Source organism: Dipteris shenzhenensis, chromosome 11 (assembly GCF_047967505.1).
Source record: "Dipteris shenzhenensis isolate YYH24624 ecotype China chromosome 11, Dip_SZ_1.0, whole genome shotgun sequence".
Lineage (NCBI taxonomy): Eukaryota > Viridiplantae > Streptophyta > Polypodiopsida > Gleicheniales > Dipteridaceae > Dipteris > Dipteris shenzhenensis.
The window spans coordinates 11,800,628-11,810,777 of record NC_141606.1 but is presented as its reverse complement, the minus strand read 5'-3'; the positions used below and the strand labels follow the sequence as shown (position 1 = coordinate 11,810,777).

Here is a 10,150-nt window from a genome sequence, read left to right as displayed (position 1 = left end):
AAATCCTTGCAAATAGAATTGTCCCCAATGCAACCACTACTAGTTAGTACTAAGTAGCTTGGCCACATTCATTCTTCAAAACTATGGGGCAATGGATGCTTGTTTCCCTCATGTGCGTGTCCTTGGGCTACAAAGGGGACTACAAGCGCACTACCGAAAGGGGTAGGTAAGGTGAGCAAGCACCAAAGCAATCATAGCAAAAATGAAAATGAAAACAAGAAGAACACCAAACAAATGCCATTCAAATAACCCACACCACAACCACACGATCAGAAAGAATCCAATAAGCCAAAATAAAAATCCCAAAAACATACCAACCACCAATCACAAACAAACACACACACCAAACAAAATGCACAACCACCCACTACCAAATCAACCACTCTCGCAAGCACACGTGTCACACCCAGTCACCCTAACCGTCGCCAAAATTAGCGCACACATGTCACACCCAGTCACCCTAACCGAAACACATGACAACAATTGTCACGAGTGCAATCATCGTAAAAATCACCTATAATAAGAAGACACGTGTATACACACCCTCCCCAATCTGTTAACGATCAAAAATTGGCGCCAGTCGTCAATATTTGGGTGGAAACGGGGTCATCGACTCGTGGCCTCCGATCAATCGCCAGGAGATGTCGGTTCCTCCCTTGGATCGGCTCCCATTGCCACTTCCCTACCCTGTGAATGCTTCACAAACTCTGTCCTTCATGTACTATTAGAGTGTAGTTAATTACCAGTCACTGGGATTGCATGCTTATGAGTGCTCATTTGGTGGCATGTGATTAAATGCAGTTAATTACCATCCACTCGTTAATTACCAGTCACCACGGTGGCATGTGGGACGGTAGGATTATTTCAACTGCATGATAATTACCCATCACCACCGACCATCGAGCGGAAGTGCTCCCTAGTTTTGTGGGCAAAAAATGGGAAGAAAAGTTATGCAACCTTGGCATAGAATTTCACAAAAGTACCACGATGTTGACCACGGTAAGATAGTTTAACCCTGGATTTGTTAACTTTCTTCATCAACCTAAGATTGAAGTGCTAGCTCAAATGGAGTTGTGATGATAACTGTCCTTTGAATTGCGGGTGGAGAGAGTCTCCTCATCATGGTGGAACTGAGAGCTATGCAGCTCCTGCAAATGCCTGCAAAATTTTTAATGTGGGTATCTCCCCTTCCCCAAGATCCAAGAGTAAAAGCGCTGCTCTCGACTCCTTAAATTTGGTTGAGACAATTACAGCTAAACTAATGTGGGCAGTCCTGGAAAGAGATCCAGCCTCCGGAGCGATCCTGATGGCTACATCTCATCCGCTTTTAGGAGCTTCGAATACCACGAGCACCATATGGGCTCAACCATTGCATCGACCGCGTCGCAATTCAAGGTATATGTTTTTGTCAAGAATCAGCTTCCTCTTGTAGCACCCATCCAAAAATTTACAGCATTTTTTAATAAATCCGCTGCTTTCAGGTCCGGACAGCCTCTGCATTCAATATCTGGTTTTACTCAAAATGATTAGATACTGTACCCTCAATCGAGTGCATTATGCTAGGCTTTCGGTATGGTGGTGTGAGGATCCTCAAACGATATTCTCAGGAGAGGCAGGTCCACAACACATCTCAAGCTGTGGAGCTTATGCACCAGCAAGTGTCCTCCAATCTGTTCCATCGTCGGTTGCAGGACTGCATCAGCAATAGAGACTTGGAAGCAGGAAGGGAACTGCATGCCCTGATCAGTAGAAGTGGATTTGAGTCGGACACTGTATTGGGGAGCTATCTGATTCGCATGTTTGCACTGTGTGGGAGTTTATCAGAAGCAAACCTAGTATTTGGTAAACTCCCAGAGCCTAACGTCTTTACATGGAGTGCTATTATCTTAGCCCATGCCAAACATGGTCAAGGTGAGCAGGCTATCAAGTTATACCATCAAATGCAGCAAGCGGGGGTGAAAGCAGATGAACATGTATTTGTTGCCACTTTGAAAGCATGCTCCAACCTAGCAGCCCTTATGGAGGGAAAGCTGATTCATGATCATATAATTGAAAATGGACTTGAGCTAGATGTATGCGTTGGCAGCTCCCTCGTTAGCATGTATGGCAAATGTGGAAGCTTAATTGAGGCACGCAAAGTATTCGACAGGTTGCCAAAGCAAACACTGTTGCCATGGAATGTGATGATTACAGGATATGCCCAGCACGCACATGGTCAGCAAGCTCTTCAACTTTTTGAGCAAATGCAGCATGAGGGATTAGAGCCTAACAATGTCACATTTGTCAGTATATTGAAAGCATGCACCAGCACAGCAGAACTAGAAAAGGGCAAGCTGCTTCATGGGTACGTTATTGAAGGGGGGTTTGATTCGGATATTTCAGTTTGCAACATCCTTATTGATATGTACTCCAAATGTGGGAGTGTTAAGGATGCATGTGCGATGTTTGACAAGTTGTCAATGCGAGATGTGGTTACCTGGAATGCAATGATTGCAGGGCATGCCAAGAGGCAAGGTCAGGAAGCTATGCATCTTTATGAGCAAATGCAACAGGTGGGTGTGGAGCCTAGTACAGTCACACATGTGAACGTCCTGAAAGCATGTTCCAGTGAAGCGGCCCTAGATCAGGGTATGTTGATTCATATACACATCATTAAAAGTGGCTCTGAGTCAGATGCCATTCTTGGGAGTAGCCTGATCGACATGTATGCGAAATGTGGGAGCCTCAAGGATGCACGCAAAGTATTTGACAAATTGGAAAGACGAGATGTTGTCACATGGAATTCAATGATAGCTGGTTACACCCACAATGCGGATGCCCAGGAAGCACTTGAACTTTTTCAGAAAATGATACAGGAAGGCAAGAAGCCAGACAACGCTACATTTGCGAGCATTTTAAAAGCATGCTCCAGCATATTAGCAATAGATCAAGGCAAATCAATTCATGACCTCATTGTTGAAAGTGGTTTCAAGTTTGATCTAGCTGTTGGGAGCACCCTCATGGACATGTATGCCAAATGTGGGAACGTAGAGGAAGCACGCAAAGTGTTTGATAAATTATCAAAGCGAGATGTAGTGGCATGGAATACAATGCTTACAGGTTATGTGCAGCATGAGTGTCATCAAGATGCTCTTGAACTTTTCCAGCAAATGCAAGGTGAGGCCACAGAGCCAAATAATATTACATTTGTCAATCTTCTGAAAGCATGCTCCAGCATACTAGCTCTAGACCAAGGCAAGCGGATCCATGGCCATGTAATTGAAAGTGGTTTAGAGCTGGATGAGTTTGTTGGCAATGCTCTGATTGACATGTATGCAAAATGTGGGAGCTTGGAGAACGCACGCAAAGCATTTGAAAAACTTCCAAAGCGGAGTGTAGTTGCATGGAGTGCAATGGTCACAGGATACGCCCTGCGAAGCGATTACAAGTTGGCCTTGCAATATTTTGAGGACATGCAACAAGAAGGCTTTAAGCCAGATGATGTGGCATTCGTTAGTCTTCTCTCTGCATGCAGTCATAAGGGCCTAGTGAAAGAAGGCTGCCAGCATTTCAAATCGATGATCAAAGATCATGGCATCACTCCTATACTTGAGCATTACACGTGCATGGCTGACCTCCTTAGCCGTGCAGGACGTATGAAGGATGCTGAAGCCTTACTTGAAAGTATGCCATCCCAATCCAGTAATGTAGGGTGGATGTCTTTACTTAGCAATTGCAGGACTTATGGTGAGGTCGAGATTGCAAGACGATGCTTTGATCGTATTGTTGCAATTGACTCCAGAGCTGCTTCTGCATATGTGGTTATGTCGAACATCTATGCTGATGCTCGCATGTGGGAGGATGCAGACAAGATACAAAAGATGAGGGAATGTGCACGTGCCTGGAAAAAGCCAGGGAAAGCCTTTGTTGAGGCAGAAAACAAGGTGCATCAATTTATTGTGGGGGATCAAAGCCATCCCAGAAGTAATGAAATCTATACAAAATTGAAGATACTAGCTCTGGAAATACAAAACGGGGGACATGTACCACATTTGGATTCAGTGCTGCAGGCACTGTCAGATGAGGATAAGGAGGATGCTTTGTGTGGACACTGTGAAAAATTGGCCATTGCTTTTGGTCTTATTGCCACACCTAAAGGCTCAGTCATTCGAGTTTCCAAAAATCTTCGGGTGTGTATTGACTGCCACAATGCCACTAAGATCATATCAAAGATTGAAGACCGGGAAATTATCGTGAGGGATGCATATCGCATACATCACTTTAAGGATGGGGTGTGTTCGTGTAATGATTACTTTTAAAATATGGATGCATTTCCCAGCTATCGACTCTTATCTTGGTTATTTGACACATTGTGTTTGGATGCCAAATATCACAGATCAGAATGTGTTGTGAAATTCACACAACATTACGGTTCTTTAGGGGAAAAACTAAGTAGTGTATTTAATTTTTGGTTAAATACACATGTTGCAATAATGTCAATGGGGCCATCTTGATAGTGAATTGGAGTGTCTCACGTGCAAAAAATTTAATTGGCTATCTCGTCTAGGAAAAGCTAACTGTGCAGCAAAGATGTGAGTACCATTAAAGCATGTGATTTCGAAAAACCCAAAGTTTTGTGAGACTTTTGGGTTCATTGCAACTGCATGTAAGACTTCTCTCACGAATGTTTCAAAAGTGGTTTAGTTATTACTTCAAAGCATGTTACCAACAGTCCGTGAGCTTTGGAGTAGCCTAGTGATAGAGGTTGATATTCTAGGACATTTAAGCTGGTGGTTTTGAATGACTCGATGGGAGCTATACTACTTTTGAACTCCTCTAGAAGTGTAGAATAGTCAAACATTAATCAAAACAAACATTAATAAATAAATAAAGACTGCAGCACACAACTCTCACAAGAGAGATGAGTGCCAGTATAAAGCACAATACAAAACAAACATTAATTAATAAAAAAGACTACAACACACAACTCTTGCAAGAGAGATGAGTGCCAGTCTAAAACACAATACAAAACAAATATTAATTAATAAAAAAGACTGCAACACACAACTCTCGCAAGAGAGATGAGTGCCAGTCTAAAACACAATACAAAACAAACATTAACTAATAAAAAAAGGTTGCAGCACACAACTCTCGCAAAAGAGATGAGTGCCAGTCTAAAACACAAAACAAAACAAACATTAATTAATTAAAAAAATACTACAACACACAACTCATGCAAGAGAGATGAGTACCAGATGTACAAGGGCGAAGAAGGTACCTATGAAAGGTGGGTGAGTTGGTAGGTAAGGTAATCTGGCAGGTACTGTAAGCAAGTAGGAGATAGCAAAGCTAGCAAGCAAGTAGCTAAGGTGGCACAAGGAAGACAGGTGGCAGTATTCATACGAATACCAAAAAGGAGAATGGCTCTTTTTTTATACTATGTTTATTCATACGAATAACCAGCAATTATTTGTACGAATAAAATGGAAAAAATATGCTTCAAGCGTTTTAAATTGTAAAAAATGTGAATTCAAGCATTTTTTTTAAATAAAAAAAAAACGTGCAAATTAATGCAACTTAGGTCATAACAAGCATCAGTACTACACAGTCCTAACATCAACATCATCATCATCATCAACATCATGTCAAATCAAATCCAATGTCAAGTATGGTCCGTTATATAGAGCAAATATTGGAGGTCCCAGGTCATGAAGGACCCAATGGCTGGCGCGGCTGTGGTAGTATAAGATCATGGATAGAGCGTTGGCTGACGTGGCCTCTTGGTTGTGGCTCTGTGAGCCATGATTACTCCTGTGGGTTGCATAGGTCATGCTTCGAGCCTAAACATGGAAGGGATGTTGTCGGCTTTGGATCTCTACCTCGCCAACAAGTACCCATGGGACAGTGATCTATGCGATCTAGCTAGAATAACTTTGTGATCATGCTCTCAGATGGGCGTGCCTGCGTCCCCTATGCCTATCTCTGTAGTCTGAGTAGGTGCTCGTGATGCCTAACTACCTCATGGATGAAGGCGTCTAAGCATCTCTGATCTGGATAGGAAGGAAGTGGGAGAGAAGTCCGAAGCTATTTCTAAAGAGACACTAATAGTAGCCTAGGATCTCATAGTACATTCAGAACCTGAAGATGAAATGATCCTCTGACTCAATCTCTTGTAGATAACACAAGGTATAAATCGGCCTCTTCTTGGTTACTCCCTTAGCTTTCCCACTCTCAATACGGAGTCGATGGGATGAAACCTGAAACTGCCCAATAGAGGTCCGTGGGGGAGTTAGATTCTAGAGGATCAATAAGCCCTCATCGGAAATGTGCAGCCAGTGATCTTTGTAGAAGCTGAGCTTCACTGGAAGCTAACTCAATGCTGACCAGGTCCTGAATATGTGTAGCTATGGAAGGTCTTCGTGACCTGGTTGACCTCATGATATCCAAGTGGGAGAAACGGCACATCAATGCTATACTAAAAAGGAGTTAATATGTCCATGTGGAGCCCTAATCTCTCAAACCACTTGCATGTGTGTGCATACCGGCATCTTTGATCACCCTCAACAGCAACTACTAAGGTCATAGAAGAGGATATTGCTAGCCATGGTAGTCTCTATCACCCTAAAGTGTAGTCGCCTAACCTCTGACCCAGTATGGATAAAGTGATGACCTAGAATGCTGCATTAAGTTGCAATGGGGATGACCCAACTCGTCTTGGATGATTTGGTGGGAAAATGATGGCTTACTATGTATCATCGTCGATAGCATGAGAACCTAGAGGCATTCTACTCGAGCCTACTATGCATCAGAGAGATCCGGTTCCCAACATGGGCTACCTTACATGCTTGCTGGCCGGACCAAGGAGTCAAAGAGGAGAGCCTTGGTCCAAGGGTCCTGAAAAAGTGAGTGGAAGCACCATCTCTCTACTCTGGCTAGAGAGGCATATCCTCTGCTCAAAGAAGCTTGCATCACTTGTCTCATCATAAAAATAGGGTCAGAGAAGAGAACCCCTAGATAAGTATATGACGAAACAATCTCAACTGGTGACCCATCAAAGGTGAAATGCTCTCTATGCATAGCTGCTCATGATGTGTTGAGCGTGACTTTGGTTTTACCAAGATTGACCTTCAAATCATGTGATTTCAATACATCTAAATGTCTCTAAAGGCCCTCTGCCATGGAGGACAACACAATATCATCTACGTATAGCCAGATATGAATCAAGGAACTAGTGAGAGAACATCCAACACCCCCCAAGTATCCATAAATGTCTCAAGCTTGTCTATATAGAGGCCAGATAGGGTTGTGAAAGAGGGCACCCTTGTTTGACCTCAATAGCGCTCATGATCTGTGTTGTCCATCCAGCTCCTATCTAGACTTTGCCTCACTTTGCCTCAAACCCTCTCGTAGAGTGTAGCAGTCTACATGATCTCTTGGTCATAACTCAACTCCTGTAATTGCCTAAAAAGGTGGCCCCTCGATACTGTATCAGAGGCCTTGTGGAAATCCACAATGCAACAATGGACCTCTGTCTCCGTGTCCTAGCCTCCTTGATGGATCCCTTGAGTGTGAGTACGTGATCCATGGTCCCATGGTGGTCACGGCGGAAACCAGGCTGCCCCTCTACCTTGAGTTGCATCTATCTGATGGCAATCCTCAGGGCCCTGTGAGACTTTTCTGTCCTTCATATCCTAGGGTTTGATAGTCACTCCATCCTTTAAGGCTCCCAAGAAGTGGTTGTGGTAGAACTAGATCTAGGTGGGGAACTCCTAGTCCCCTCCCCCACCAAGTCCATGGTGTATAGAGTTGGAGTAGATTGTATGGTACGGTTGATCTCATCACATGGGATCAGGGGATTGGGGTCATCCAAGCTGTTTTGGAAGAGTGGGAGGCAATCCATGTGAATACATTGGCTGGCAAACCATTTCAATATGTGTGCATACTAGTTGTATGATGAGACTAGAGGGATAGGCAAGTTGTTGTTCTATTCCAATCATCACTTAGCGGAATGATCTCTATGGAGTGATGTGCATTACAAACGATTCCTATCTATAGATCAGGACCCCGTCTTTAGAAGACATCTTCATACTTTCCCCTAGAGACCTATCAATCTTCTAGCGAGCTCTAAGAGAGAATAAAGGATCAGTTTATACATCCCTATGCTCGGACATCATGGATTTCTTCAGTTACAAGGAAGTTCTACTTGTTGAAGACCTTCAATACCAGGGTTGTAGACTAAAAATATAAATCATTGACATTTAGCATGATTTGATCATATTGCTTGAGATCGATCTAGGTGAGGCAAGTATGCCTATACTAGTTGTCAATAGATGTAGAAGCACCATGGTTAAGATCATTCCGTTTATCCTTAGCAGATTTACAAAGTTGGTCACGCTAATAGCATACAAGGTTTCTTCACTTAGATGGCAAGCTGATGGGATGGCCCACCGATGGAGATCCCTCCCTCCCCTTGTTCCCTTTACATGTATATACTCTTCCACAATATCAGTGACAATGTGATGGACCCCTTGATTAAGGTTCTCGTTTCAAATATCAACCTTGTGTCTAGATTATCATTTTGGTGTCCTCATCCCTTAGCTTTTGTTGTGTTTTGGTTTTTTCAATCCCATAGACAATTGGGTCTTTCAAATATGTTAGTAAAATGTCTTTCTCCCCCCCCCTTCTCTCTCTCTCTCTCTCTCTCTCTCTCTCTCTCTCTCTCTCTCTCTCTCTCTCTCTCTCGCATGCATGCGCGCGCTTAGGTTTCCTCTTTCAATATCCAGTTCTCTCTCTCTCTCTCTCTCTCTCTCTCTCTCTCTCTCTCTTTCTCTCTCTCTCTCTCTCTCTCTGGCACTCGCTCAAGTTTCCTCTTTCAATATCCAGTTCTCTCTCTCTCTCTCTCTCTCTGTCTCTCTCTCGCACTCGCTCAAGTTTCCTCTTTCAATATCCAGTTCTCTCTCTCTCTCTCTCTCTCTCTCTCTCTCTCTCTCTCTCATGTTTCCTCTTTCAATATCATGTTCTCATGGAACCTCTTCTGTGCTTTTGGTTTGAGCTTAATTGCTTGGTAGTTTTCTTTTTGGATTTTTCCTTTCTACTGTTGTGCTTATGTTTGGTCTCACAATTGAAGTTCTAAGGTATCTTCTCATTTGCAACTTATTGATGTCCTTAAGTTCTTGAAGCAATGATGTAAGGGAGATGGTGAGGTCCATTCAAATCTCGTATACTAAAGAAGGAGGGAGGGAAGGAGTAGTCATAGATGCCTTGAGAGAAATAGGGGTATAGAATGTGTTTATCCCTGGTTTCTTCTATTACAATTGGTCATGAGAATGCTAAGGAGTTAAGTTAAGGTGATATTATTAGATAGTAGAGAATTGTTGTGTGCAGTACACACTAAAGAGACACAATTAGGAAGTGTCTCTTGAGTGAGTGCTACTATAGGGAGATAAGGTTAACTAGATATTGAAGTTGATAGTAGAAAAAAGGGGCTCTAATTAAGTAGTTTACCTCCCAAATGAAAGTGATGAGGCATAGGCTTGCTAAACGTCTACAAAGGCATGGCTAAATAGGCCTTGGACTTGGGTTACAAATGAATGAATGAATCAAACCAATTGTCTAGATGGAAACAATCCATAATATCTCGCATATCTCTTCCCTCTTTTCCCTCAAGTGATGAAATATTTCCTACATGCTCTTTTGCAATATTGCATGTACGTTTTTCTTATTTCCTGTATTGATCAAACACTTCCATTCATGTTTTGTGGGTTGATCACCCCTTTGCCTTCGATGTTGTCATCATGCAATATTGCTTAGCTGGTCTATGTTACTTGTGATGACTTTGTAGATTTGCAAGGAAAGCAAAGGGAGAGGTAACAGTTAAAAGATTAGAGAATGCCATAGAGAGAATGACACAAATACAAAAATTAAATTTTGCTTGAAAAAAAGTGGTCTCCTTTGGATTTCTTTGCAAAAAAAAGAAAGGTTTTTTGCGTATTGCATTTGATTATATCATTTCACAATGCCATGTACTAATGAAAATATGGATAAAATGTGACAAGTTTATCTCCAATATTCTTTGCAAACAAAGATTGTTCATTGGATTCCTTGATAATTACATTTTTTTTTAATTTACTAAATTATTAATGACTTACAAAACGGTTCAAATAGGAAGCCA

The 10,150-nt window shown here is 42.3% G+C and overlaps 1 pseudogene across 2 annotated transcripts; it reads left to right on the top strand.

Moving 5' to 3' along the window:
- The first annotated feature begins 1,066 nt into the window (after positions 1-1,066).
- Positions 1,067-4,475, top strand: LOC147896615 (pentatricopeptide repeat-containing protein At3g26782, mitochondrial pseudogene; annotated as a pseudogene). 2 transcript variants are annotated; one of them, XR_015541806.1, is made up of 3 exons: positions 1,103-1,174; positions 1,290-1,395; positions 1,482-4,475. The product of XR_015541806.1 is annotated as a pentatricopeptide repeat-containing protein At3g26782, mitochondrial pseudogene, transcript variant X2 (transcript). The 2 variants fall into 2 exon arrangements; XR_015541805.1 differs by having other exon boundaries at positions 1,067-1,395.
- The last annotated feature ends 5,675 nt before the right edge of the window (positions 4,476-10,150 follow it).